This window comes from Gossypium arboreum, unplaced genomic scaffold, assembly GCF_025698485.1.
Source record: "Gossypium arboreum isolate Shixiya-1 unplaced genomic scaffold, ASM2569848v2 Contig00210, whole genome shotgun sequence".
NCBI classification, from domain to species: domain Eukaryota; kingdom Viridiplantae; phylum Streptophyta; class Magnoliopsida; order Malvales; family Malvaceae; genus Gossypium; species Gossypium arboreum.
Genome location: NW_026440327.1, coordinates 67,501 through 77,500, shown reverse-complemented (window position 1 = coordinate 77,500; position 10,000 = coordinate 67,501). Strand labels below are relative to the sequence as shown.

At 33.8% G+C, this 10,000-nt stretch overlaps 2 non-coding genes and 1 pseudogene across 2 annotated transcripts; all 3 read right to left on the bottom strand.

The window, feature by feature from the left end:
• Positions 1–1,895: 1,895 nt before the first annotated feature.
• LOC128288386 (DNA-directed RNA polymerase subunit beta-like) lies at positions 1,896–6,332 on the bottom strand (annotated as a pseudogene).
• Positions 6,333–8,937: 2,605 nt separating this feature from the next.
• TRNAD-GUC (transfer RNA aspartic acid (anticodon GUC)) lies at positions 8,938–9,011 on the bottom strand. Its single transcript has one exon. It is a non-coding gene; the product is annotated as a tRNA-Asp (tRNA).
• Positions 9,012–9,510: 499 nt separating this feature from the next.
• TRNAY-GUA (transfer RNA tyrosine (anticodon GUA)) lies at positions 9,511–9,594 on the bottom strand. Its single transcript has one exon. It is a non-coding gene; the product is annotated as a tRNA-Tyr (tRNA).
• Positions 9,595–10,000: the final 406 nt, after the last annotated feature.

Sequence of the window (10,000 nt, the reverse complement as noted above, 5' to 3'; positions counted from 1 at the left end):
TAGAGGGGGTCAGTCAAACTTCTGTAATCTGTAATGTAACTTGAATGAAATAAATAGAATTTGAATGATGAATGAAAAGAAAATAATAAAATCGAAATCATAATAAAAAATGAAAATAAATTAATAATTTATTTTAATTATACTTAAATTAAATTATTAATTTTCTATTTAACTTAAATTAAATATTAAATAATAATAAATTCTAAATATACTAAATATAAATAATAACTAAATAATAACTAAATAGAAATAAAAATAAATAATAACTAAATAGAAATAAAATAATAACTAAATAGAAATAAAAATATATATAAAAAATATATATAATAATAATATATAAAAATAATATATAAATTATAAATAGATAATATAATAATAGATAGAATAATAAAATAAATAATATAGAAATATAGATTTATAAATCGAAATATATTAATATAATAATATAAATATTATTAATTACTTAATATTCTTAATATTAATAACAAATAATATAAATTAATAATTGGTTACATAACTTTGTAATTTGATTAATTGATAAGCATTTGAATTGTTATATAATTTCGATTGTTAATTGGTTTAGTAGTGGAATTTGATAAAATCGCCCTGAACTGAAGAAAGTATCTGTCCTAGCTCTGACCAAATATTCTTTCGTATCAAGAATCAAGAACGAAAATGGTGGATATAGTCGAATGGTAAATTTCTCTTTGCCAAGGAGAAGACGCGGGTTCGATTCCCGCTATCCGCCCAGGGCAAATGTATTTAAGATAAGAGGATAAAAGATTCGTTATAGTTGACTGTAAATAGTTGACTGGAATTGGAATATAATACACCCCCTAAAAGAAAAAAAAAAATAGTTAATATTAGGTCAAGTCTAATTTTTTTGTCAAAAAAAATGTAATGTTGCAGGAACGGGATTTGAACCCCATGACCTCAAGGTTATGAGCCTTGCGAGTACCAAACTGCTCTATCCTGTGATGAAAAGAAACCAAACTAATGGACAAACAAGATGAATGTGCCCTCTTCCATATGTACAAATAGAATAGCCTATTTATTTCTTTATTGATTTAGATTTTCTTAATTCTTTATTCAATTCAAAATTAGGACATAAATGAAATGTGAAATTCTTGAGTAGTCTACTTCCCCTCGAATGCTGAATCCTCTTAAATTAAAGGAGTGTCATAAGGGATTTACTTGTCTATGTACCCTTCCATTCGATCTCTTAGGTCCTGCGGTACCTCGACGATTATACCACGATGCCCTTAACTTAAAGCCTAAGCCTATATGCGATGTATAGACTCCTGCAACCATGACATATTTGTTTCCTTGAACATAATTTCATTTCTTTCTAAAAGAACTAAAAGAAATGAGAACGGTTAATTCCACAAAAAAAGAAGTCTTTTTTTCACGAGGTACAACTCAAAATTCCTAGTTATTTATTTTTACTGACTCGACCATAGACCAATTCCTTTTATTTGGGAGTATTGAATACGCCCATAATTCTGAGCTTCATGTTACTCTTCCCAAGAGACATGTCAGATCCAGGGCATCCCAATTCGATTGAATGGGATGACAGTTTCTCATTCCTAATCTGTAAAATAATAATTTCGATCAAATCACACATCGCAGTATACTAGACCCTCTAATTCTTTAAGAGGTTTGTCTAAAAGATTGGCGATATAACTAGGAAGACGTTTCAAATACCATACATGAGTTACTGGACATGCCAGCCTTATGTATCCCATTTGATATCTTCGTATCCGAGAATCAACAAATTCAACTCCGCATTGTTCACAAAATTTAGGGCCCTCCTTTGATTTCCAATTACTCGATAATTTCCACAAGCGCAAATTCCACTTTTATAGGTCCAAAATTCTTTCACAAAATAATCCATCCTTTTCCGGTTTATTGGTTTTGTAATGAAAAGTATAGGGTTTTGTCACCTCTCCAACGGTTTCTCCATTAGGTAGGATTTTCTTGGCCCAAGCACTTATTTGTTGGGGAGAAACTGATCCAATTCGGAGTTGTTGATGTTTATATCGGTCGATCATAGAAGAAAAATTTGATTCATTCCGATTAAGCTTCCTTCCTATTAATCTGGAAGTTCTTCTCAGATACAAGGAAATGATTCAGTTCCAGAGCCAAAGATCGTAATTCTCGGACGAGCAATCGAAAAGATTCTGGAGCATCTTCGGGTTTAGGTATTGTTCCTCCAATGATCGTAGTCCCAAGTACTTCTTGGCGAGCTCTAATATGATCAGATTTATAAGTAAGCATTTCTTGTAAAATATGAGCAACACCAAATCCCTCTAGAGCCCAAACCTCCATTTCTCCTACCCGTTGTCCTCCTTGCTTGGACCTTCCTCTAAGTGGTTGTTGTGTAACAAGTGCATAATGTCCACTGAACGCCCATGTATTTTATCATCAACTTGATGAATTAATTTCAAGATATAAGGTTTTCCTATTATAACAGGTTGCTCAAAGGGCCTCCTGTTCTTCCATCAAATATTCGGCTTTTTCCTGGATATTCGGGTTCAAATACCCATGGATTCGCTGTTTGCTTACTGGCTTGATATAATTCGGAAAACACTAGTTTTCTCGAAGCCTCTTGTTCATATCTCTCATCAAATGGTGCTATTCGATAATGTCTATCTAGTAGACTCCCTGCTAACCCAAGCGAGCATTCAAATAGCTGTCCTACATTCATTCGTGAAGGTACTCCTAATGGGTTGAAGACCATATCAACAGGTCTTCCGTCTTGCAAATAAGGCATATCCTGTCTAGGTAAAATTTTTGAAATGATCCCTTTATTTCCATGCCTTCCGGCTACTTTATCGCCTACTTTGATTTCGCGTTTCTGTGAAATATAGACACGAATCGTTTCCGGATTATAACTAGAACCCCCTTTTTTCTGGACCCATCTCACATCGATGACTCGACCCCTCCCACCTATAGGTAATTTTAGACAGGTTTCCTTTGAAGTGGATACCTGAATCCCAAGTATGGCCCGTAATAATCTATCTTCTGGAGCATACGATGATTCTTTCGCCACCTGAGGCGTTAATTTACCTACTAAAATATCGCCTGTCTCCACCCAAGATCCCAGCATCACAATTCCATTTTTGTCTAAATTGCGGAGTAAATGGGCTTCTAGGTGCGGTATTTCGTTAGTGATTCTTTCAGGACCTTGGCTTGTCACATGAGTCTGAATTTCATATTTTCGTATGTGAAAAGAAGTATAAATATCTTCATATACTAGACGCTCGCTAATGAGTACCGCATCCTCAAAATTGTAACCTTCCCATGGCATATAAGCTACTAGTACGTTTTTGCCCAAAGCGAGTTCGCCACCAACCGTAGCGGCACCGTCCGCTAAAATTTGCCCCTTTTTAATGCATTTACCCCGCCGAACCCGGGCAGTTTGATGCATACAAGTATTTTTGTTGGAACGTTGATACATAACTAATGGAATGCCTAGAGCATCTCCATTGCCCGATAAAATAATCTTGTCAGTATCGGTGGAAATGATCTTTCCCTCGTGATCGGCTATAGCGGGAACTCCTGAATCTAGAGCCACTTGGCGTTCCAACCCAGTTCCAACAATGCACTTCTCGGAACGAGAAAGCGGAACTGCTTGGCGTTGCATATTAGAACTCATTAAAGCCCGATTCGCGTCATTATGCTCGATAAAAGGAATGAGGGAAGCTCCAATAGAAAAATATTGAAAAGGAAAAATACTTCGAAGATGAACTTGTTCCCATGCAATAGTCAGGAATTTTGGCGGTATCGAGCCGGAACAACCTGTTCTTCCTGAATACCCTGATTCAAGGCCAAAGAATTTCCTGCCGCTACCATATAATATTCATCTCGACTTGGGGATAAATAAAGCATCTGTGCTTTTTTTGATCTCTCAAAGATTTTATAAAATGGACTTTCTAGAGACCCCCAATGACCAATCCTGGCATGAATTGCTAAGGATCCGATAAGTCCAACATTGATCCCTTCAGACGTGTCAATTGGGCAAATGCGTCCATAGTGACTAGGATGGATATCTCGTATCCGAAAATTAGCAGTTCGCCCGGTCAATCCTCCGGGGCCCAAATAACTCAATTTTCTCCCATGCACTATTTGTGTCAATGGATTTGTTCGATCCAAAACTTGAGACAATGGGTGTAATCCGAAAAGGATTCATAAGTGGTTGTTAATGGAGTCGAAGTTACCAAATTCTGAGGAGTCGGTATCAATTTATGCCTAATTGCTCCGCATATAGTTCCTCTAACTACATTTTCTAAACGAACCAGAGCCAATCCGAATTGATCTTGTAAGAGATCCGCTACAGAACGAATACGCTTATTTTTCAAATGATTCATATCGTCAAGTGTACCCATTCCAAATTTCATTCCAATCAAACGATCCGCAGCTGCCAATATATCTCGCGGTAACAAAATGTATTGTTCTGAGGTATATTAAGATTCAATCTCTGGTTCATATTTCGTCGACCAATCCTTCCTAATTCACATCTTTGCTGAAAGAATTTCTTTGTAATTCCTTACACAAGGATTCAGAAAATACCGGATCCCCGCCTACACAAGAAAATTGTTGATAAAACTCCAAAATGGCATTTTCTTTTGACCCAATTTTTTTTTTTTCCTTATCGGTCAGGAAAGACAAGAAAATCTCAGGGTAGCAAACATTCTCTAGAATTTCTCTAGATTCGAACCCATAGCTGATGATAGAACTAGAATAGATATTTTCTGTTTCCTACTTACACGAGCCCATATCCTTGCTTTTCTATCAATCTCTAATTCTAACCTCCCTCCCCAATCTGATATTATGGTACCAGTATAGACCGAAATTCCGTTATGATCCAATTCTGATCGATAATAGATACCGGGGCTTTGCAATATTTGATTGATCACAATTCTGTATATTCCATTTACTATAGAAGTTCCGAGGAGTTCATTAAAGGAATGTTTCCAATAAAAATTGTTTGTTCTTGCATATCCTTACTGGTTTTCCAAATTAATCCTGCGGATACATATAATTCAGAAGAATATGTGAGTGATTCATATACAGCATCCCTTTCTTTTATCAACGGTTCCACCAATTGATATGTTTCCACAAATAATTGAAATTCAATTTCTTGCTCTGTATCTTCAATTTTTGGAAACTTATAAAGTTCTTCTGTTAAGCCCCGATCCATGAACCCACAAAATCCTTCAAATTGTATCTGATTCAACCCAGGTATTGTAGACATTTCCATTTTCATCCCTGAGCATTTTGAATTTCCCATTTCTCAAAAAAATCCCATTCTTTTTTCATTCTTCATCGAATCCTACGAATCGATCTAATAATGATGGAATTGAATTTCTATTCTGTTTACTGAATCACATGAAATTTTATCTAACTCCATATACCATATAATATATGTGGAATGTATGAAATATGAAATGCGTATGAACGGAAGAAGAAAAATTATACTCAAATTTTAATTTATATTTATAACAAACAGATACAGAAAAGAATTGATAAATGCCATTTAGCCGCATGGAGTTTTGTTTTTGTATAGAATATAAAAAAAAATAATTCAATTTCTACCATTATTATGATATTACATATTCCAATCCGATTGAATACCAGAAAAATGAAAGGAATTCCTGATTTGATCTGTTCGTTGAGATAAAGACAAAATAATCATAAAATATATATATAGGGAGAGAGTTGATTTTTCTAGCGCTTAATTTTTTCATGGACTCCATTGTTCAAAAAACGATTCGCAGAGAAGATAGATGTTTTTACCCACTTTTTAGTTTTTTATTTTTTAGTAGAATATTTAGAATATGATTGAAGTGCGTACGAAAAGGGGCTTCTATTTATTAAACAGGTGCAGATATAGCATTTCTATTTATATATGTCTTTCTTTTATTCCATTATAACGCTCTAATGGAGACAAGACATGGCGTGCTCTATCAAAAATTCTATTTTTTCTTTTATTTTAATCTATTCAATGAAAAATTGAAACACGATAATTTCTTGCTGATTCCCTATGGACATCATATCTAGATAGATAAAATACCTCATTAGATAACTATAACTGTGTAACAACTTATGCTCTGGGGTTTACATAGACTGATAATTGCTGTTATATTATTATAATATACTTGAAATTAAGAAAGTTTTTTTTTATTGAAAAAAAAATCAATTTAGTTATGTATCCAGTTTTATTTTCTTATACCATTAGAAAAAGACAAGTGAAGAAGAATCGTCCATAAATTTGCAGTCAATAGTTAATGGTTCCAATTTATTTGTCCTGAATTTTTACTTTTGTAACTGAGAATCCACATTTTCTTTTCAATAGAAAAGAAAGGGAAAGTTTTAGATATTGTGTGTCTTGAGATACTATAACCAATTGAAGGTATGGATCCGATCTAAAATGAAAAGAAAAGGAGATACTCTCCTTTTTTGTTTGTAACCTTTGGCGACATGGCTGAGCGGTAAGGCGGGGACTGCAAACCTTTATTCCCCAGTTCAAATCCGGGTGTCGCCTGATCAACAAAACTCGAAATCCTAACGTCTCCTAACGTCTAGGATTCAAGGAAAACTAAAGTAGTGGAAGGAATCAGTAAATCTTGATATGGGAGCCCCTTACTAATGGAGTGGCTACTAGAGGAGTCTTGAATTAGATTGATAACGGGAGTGTCTAATTAACTAATGAATGGTTGTAGAAGGGTTGGAAGATACTTTGTATACAGACGGATGAAAGTCTCTGAGTGTTCAGGCATCCAATTAATATTAGATTGATAGATAATTGGCTTTTACTTAATGAGGGACACCAAAAGAAAGAATAAGTCTTATTATTGATACATGTGAGTAACATTCTTTGATACTTCCAAAAGTGTTACTGCGCATTTTGCTTGTGCTTAATGGTTCTCGATTTTACTCGAAATCATATAAGAGCTTGTTATAAGCGGATTTATCGAAGTGATTCATCAACGGTGGCGTGTCACAATTCCCTTTTCTTTTGACTCTGCGCCAGTAATTACACTATTATTAGTGAACAATAATGGAAAAATTGAATTCTTCATATTTGTTTCATATTCATAGAGATAGGGACATAATACACATGGATATAGTAAGTCTTGCTTGGGCTGCTTTAATGGTAGTCTTTACATTTTCCTTTCACTCGTAGTATGGGGAAGAAGTGGGCTCTAGGGTACTCCTAATTGGGGTTGAGGAATCAAACCGTATCAATTGTTTTCTAGATCGTTTTGCAAAGCCTTTTTTTATTTTAACTATTTTATTAGTCTTCATTTCGAAATTCTTGGATTCTAGTGGAGTAATGTATTCTATGAATAACACCTTTTCAATCAAAATCAAATAAACATTTCAATAATCCCCATGTTCGTATTTCGAAAGTAAAAGGATCCGGATGATAGGCAATAAAAAAAAAGAATTCTTCCTAAATTTTCTATTTTGATGAACCAGCTCTTACCAGAGTTATGAACGGACAATGAGGGACAAGGAACCCCCTTTGTTTTCTGTATTTGCTTGTTTTTATTTCCTCCTCTTTACTGTTCAAAGAGAAAAAAGTCTTTTTTATTTAATTTCATTTTAATAAGATCTTGCCTTAGTGTAGTCACATATTAGACACTTACCCCCTGTTTTATTTGAATTTCATTTATGAAATGCTTTATTGACTCATTTCATATCATGGATCAAAGAAGTTAAATTCAAAATCGGCAGGGTATACCCTTTTTCGAAACGAAATACGAAGAAAAGTTACCATAGAACTCTTTGGATCATCTGTCAGTTGCTCAACGAATTACTTTTGGAATGTTCAAAAAAGATTACTTGGTTTTTTTTTTTTTTAATTTAATTAATATATGCCTATTCCATTCCATTTTTCCTTCATTTCTGATTATTTTAATAGGAATCTCGGTATCCACCAAAAAAATCAAATCCATGAAATGAAAGAATTATAAAATCGTAAGACTTGCCTTTCAATTATTTCAGATTAATTGAAATCAACACAAATAAAATAGATCAAGCGAAGAAATAAAATTGAGATACTATGTACAGTACATATCTTTAATTGATATCGACATGTATGAAGATACATATTGTGGATTCATCTATATTAAGCTTGTATCTTTCTACATTACAATAATAGATATAGATAGTATGGTAGAAAGATTCATATTTTTTTTCTACCATACTATCGAGTTTTATAGGATACTGCTGATTCTAGTCCATTCATTTTATTTAAGACGTGAGATTTGAATCCTTTTTTTCTTAACTCCTTGATAAAAAGTCAAGTTTCATTCAAATTAATCACTTTGACTGACAGTTTTTACGTATATTATAAGTAAAAAAGCGGTAGGAACTAGAATGAACAGCGCTGTAGCAATAAATGCGAGAATATTTACTCCATAATTTCATTGTTTTTTTACTTCGCAATAACTCGATTTAATCCCATAGAGATGATAAATTTGTCGCTTGTAAATTCAATGCAATGACTTACATTTCAATGACATCGAATCGGATCAATATCATGAATAACAATATCTAGGCTATCAAATCGATTCACCGTCGAGAATTGAATAGTATAACATAGGAAGATCTTTTATCCACACCGAATACAAAAAGTGATGCCTGGTCCAATCAAAAGAATTCCTTTATTTATATATATTCTTTCCACCCTTTCTTTTCGATAATCTACCGCCTTCCTTGTACAATCATCTGATGATGTATCATCTGACTGCTTTTCCACTTTCACCGTTTACAAATAGTTTCCAAATAAACCCCAACAAAAAAGAGAAAGGAAAAAATAAATAAAAAAAAAGATAAAGATATCGTTGGGAATGAAATTCTGTCATTTGTATCCCCTTTGACAGAAAACGGAGGGATCTATTGATGTATTTTAAAAATTTTATCCGTCGGGACTGACGGGGCTCGAACCCGCAGCTTCCGCCTTGACAGGGCGGTGCTCTGACCAATTGAACTACAATCCCAGGGAAATAAAGAAAAGTGTACAACAGAGATAGTCTTATGATTTCATTCAAGCCATTTTCTATTTAGATTTTAGATTCGAAGCCGGGTTGTAACAAACAAAGGCGCGAGTAATATATTGATATCCATACGGGTATGCACTTTGAGTGAGAGCGACGCGGATTACTAGTTACTAGGAATCCTTTCGTTATTGCCAAATAAATCGATCAATAATCAATTTGAAAATGAAAACAAAAAAGAGTCTTCTTTTTTGTTTACTTTACTCTTTTTCTTTTCATTAAACTTTCTATTTAATGATCCTGATATGAATCTAGAGCGTTATCAAGGTCATAATTTATGGGAACAACTAAATAAATAGAACAAAATAAAAAACAAATAGCGGTAGGGATGGATATATCACAAAATTGACTTTTTTATTCTTCCCTAATTTTTTGTTTGGCTTTTCGGGAAAACAAAATACAAAAAATGGGCATTTTAGGTTATGGCGGATCAGCGAATTATTGGGCCGAGCTGGATTTGAACCAGCGTAGACATATTGCCAACGAATTTACAGTCCGTCCCCATTAACCGCTCGGGCATCGACCCAGGAAGAATCAATTCTAGGTTTATTGATAATCCATGATCAACTTCCTTTCGTAGTACCCTACCCCAAGGGGAAGTCGAATCCCCGCTGCCTCCTTGAAAGAGAGGTGTCCTGAACCGCTAGACGATGGGGGCATACTTGCCTGACTGCGACTATACTATGCTCATAGTATGAGCAGTTTTTTGAAATTGTCAATATAATGGAATGACTAGAGCCGAGAGCTTTTTCCATCTTTTATGATTTTCCATTTTAGATTCACGATTTATACTCAGTAAATCATTCATCGCCACTCTATTCGATATAGAAATAAATTAGATAAATTCAATCTATTATATAAATATTTATTAGAAATAAATAGATATTATAAAAATAGAAATAAATAGATATTATAAAAAGAAACTAGATTAT